A 3,405-nucleotide genomic window follows, 5' to 3' on the forward strand; every position below is an offset into this window, starting at 1 on the left:
TTATCTTCAGTGCCACTAATTCTAACGTCTACTGCCTCGATTCTGCTCCTATGACTTTCTATTGAGTTGTCTAATTCTGAAATTTATTGTTAATCTTCTGGATTTCTGATTGTTGTCTCTCTATGGATTCTTGCAGCCTATTAAATTTGTCATTATGTTCTTGAATAACTTTTTTAAGCTCCGCTACTACTTTGTCTGTGTGTTCCTTGGCTGTTTCTGCATTATGTCAAATTTCCTTTCTAATTTCTAGGAGAGTTCTGTATATTAATCTTTTGTATTCTACCTCTGGTAATTCCAAGAAATTCTCTTCCTCCAGATAATTTATTGATTCTTTATTTTGGGAGCTTGCTGAAGCCATCATGCACTGCCTTTTTATGTAGTTTGATACTGCCTGTTGTCTCTGAGCCATCAATAATTTATTATAATTTTATTTTATATTTGTTTAGTGAGTCCTAGTTTCTTGTTTTGTTTTGATATGCCCGTATAGGCTGCTTGTGTGTGTTAGTTTGATTATTGACACCTTTGAGGCTCTAACGTCCTGTCACCAGGTAGTTAGTTTTGTAGCTAAGTGTCCACAGAAGTCCATTAAATTTTCCTGTATGGTTCAGCTCAGTTGACCAGGCAGTCAGTCACCAAGTATTTGGTGCAGGCTCTCACCTACAGTCCTAGAGAGACATGGGTGATTGGTGCAGGCACTGGACTCTGCTGTGGTAAGGGATCACGTGCTGAGCCAGGCAGGGGGCTGACGGCTGCCCCTGAGAGTCTGAAATGAAAGTGTGTCCCTATTCTCTAGGTTGAGTAGGTAGGTAAGTTTTGCAGCCAGACTATGAGTACCCCACTCTGTTGGCTGTAAAGACTCAAGGGCACCACTTTTTCTTGGACTCTTGTAGCAGATGACTAGGAAGTTAACGTGATGCTACCGGTCCTCAAGCCCCTGTTGCGGATCGATAACAGTGCGTACTTAAGGGGCAGGGCTGTTTCGAGGGTCACAAATCTGCCACTTCACAGCTGCAACAGTTGAAGTTAAACTTCAGTTGTTTGTCCTTTTGTACTGTGGTGGTGAGAGCTAACACTGTTGAGATGGGTCCCCACAAGTCTATACAGGGGTGTAAAGCACTCAGAGTCTGCAGTCCCCTTATGCCTGTGCCTAGCAAAGGAGCTGTGATGACCCTGTGTTCCTCGCTTAGGGGAGCCAGTAACTTATTTGTTCCCTCTTCAAGGCCAGGAGAATGGGTTAGGGCACCTTTCGGGATCTACTTCTGGCCCAGTGGACTCCCGGTGCAGAGCGTGGAGGGAAGAGGTAAAAGGGAGAGAGATTTTTCCCAAACAGGCTTTTTAAAAAAAAATCCCCATGAAAGGCTGTATGTGTGTACTTATCTTTAGCCACTTGGGAGCTGCTTTTCACTGGTTCAGAGTGTCCAAGCAGAATCTCTGTTGCCGGATCTCTCTCGATGTGGAAACTACTTTCTGAGTGCACACACAGCTGTTTGCCTGTTTTACTGCAGAGCCAGCACGGGTGGGAAGTTGCTGGCATGGCTGAAGAGTTGCTGTCCCACTGCTGCCGCTCTGGTGCTGCTGGTTTCTTCTGAACCGTCTCCCTCTCCTCCTGCCACTCAGTCCGATTCCTCAACTCTGCCTTGTTCAGGGCTCCTAGATATTCATATATAATCAAATCACTTGTTTTTCCAGGTCTTTGTTGTAAGCGAGATATAGGAAGCAACTTACTACACCACCGTCTTGGCTCCGCCTCTCTTCTATGATCTTTATAATTTTTGGCTTTATATTTAGTTAGGCCTTTGATCCATTTTGTGTTAGTTTTTGTGTATGGTGTGAGTTACACGTCTTGTTTCATGTTTTTGCAGGTAGACATCCAATTTTGCCAGCACAGTTTGTTAAAAAGACTGACTTTTCCCCATTTGATGGATTTGGGTCCTTATCAAAGATCAGTGAGTGTAGTTGGATGGATTTACTTTTGGGTTCTCAATTCTGTTCCGTTGGTCAATGTATCTGTCATTGTACAAGTACCAGGCTGTTTTGACTACCATAGCTGTACAGTAGGTTCTGAAGTCAGGTAGTGTGATTCCTCCAACTTTACTCTTCTTCTTCAGTAGTCCTTACTTATTCGAGGCTTCTTCCCCTTCCAGACATAGTTAATATTAGTTTTTCCATGTTTTTAAAGAATTTTACTGGGATTTAGATCTGAGTTACTTTGTATTTGTATATTGCTTTGGTTAGAACTGTCATTTTCACAATGTTGAGTCTATCTATCCACGAGCATGGTATGTTTTTCCATTTATACAGATCTTTTTTGGTTTCTTGCAGTAGTGTTTTTAGTTTTCTTTGTATAGGTCTTTTACATCCCTGGTTAGATTTATTTCTCAGTATTTTACTTTTTAGGGGCTATTACCAATCATGTTGTTTTCCTTTTCATTGTTGTCTTTATTGGTGTATAGGAATCCAACTGATTTTTTTATGTTTATCTTGTATCCTGTTACTCTCTTGAATCTTTCTATTAGTTCCAGTAGTTTTCTTGTGGAGTCTTTAGGGCTTTCTATCTATAGGATCATATCATCTGCAACTAGGGACAGTTTAACTTCTTCATTACTAATTTTGATGCCCTTTATTTCTTTTTCTTGCCTTATTGCTCGAGCTAGGACTTCCAGCACAATGTTAAATAGGAGTGGAGATAAAGGGCATCCTTGTCTTGTATCTGTTTTCAAGTGGAATGTTTTCAGCCTCTCTCCATTAAGAATGTTGTTGGTGTTGGCTGTTGGTTTTGCATAGATGCTCTTTATTATGTTGAGAAATTTCCCTTCTATACCTGTTTTATTGAGAATTTTGATCAGGAATTGTTAGACTTTGTTGAATGCCTTTTCTGCATCAATTGGGATGACCATGAGATTCTTTTCTTTCCTATTATTTATGTGGTTTATTATGTTGATTGATTTTCTAATGTTGAACCATCCTTGCATACCTGACATGAATCCTACTTGGTTACAGTTTTTTTAAATTATTTTTTTAATATGATGCTGAATTCCATTGGCAAGAATTTTGTTGAGCATTTTTACATCTGTAGTCATGAGAGATATTGGTCTGTAATTTTGTTTTTTTGTTTTTTTTTTTGTGGTGTCTTTGCCTGGTTTTGGTATCAGGGTTATGGTGGCTCCACAAATGAATTTGGAAGTATTGCTTCCTTTTCTATTTTCTGAAATTGTTTGAATAGTACTGATGTAAGCTCTTCTCTCAATTTTTCATAGAATTCTCCAGTGAAGCCATCTGGATCACGGGGATTTTTTGTTGTTGAGAGTTTTTTTTATTACCTTTTCAATCTCTTCTCTTGTTATGGGTCTCGTCAGATTTTCAACATCATTTTATGTTAGTTTGGGTAGGTATTGTATTTCTAGA

The sequence above is a fragment of the Trichechus manatus genome, unplaced genomic scaffold, assembly GCF_000243295.1.
Source record: "Trichechus manatus latirostris isolate Lorelei unplaced genomic scaffold, TriManLat1.0 scaffold00157, whole genome shotgun sequence".
Taxonomy (NCBI): domain Eukaryota; kingdom Metazoa; phylum Chordata; class Mammalia; order Sirenia; family Trichechidae; genus Trichechus; species Trichechus manatus.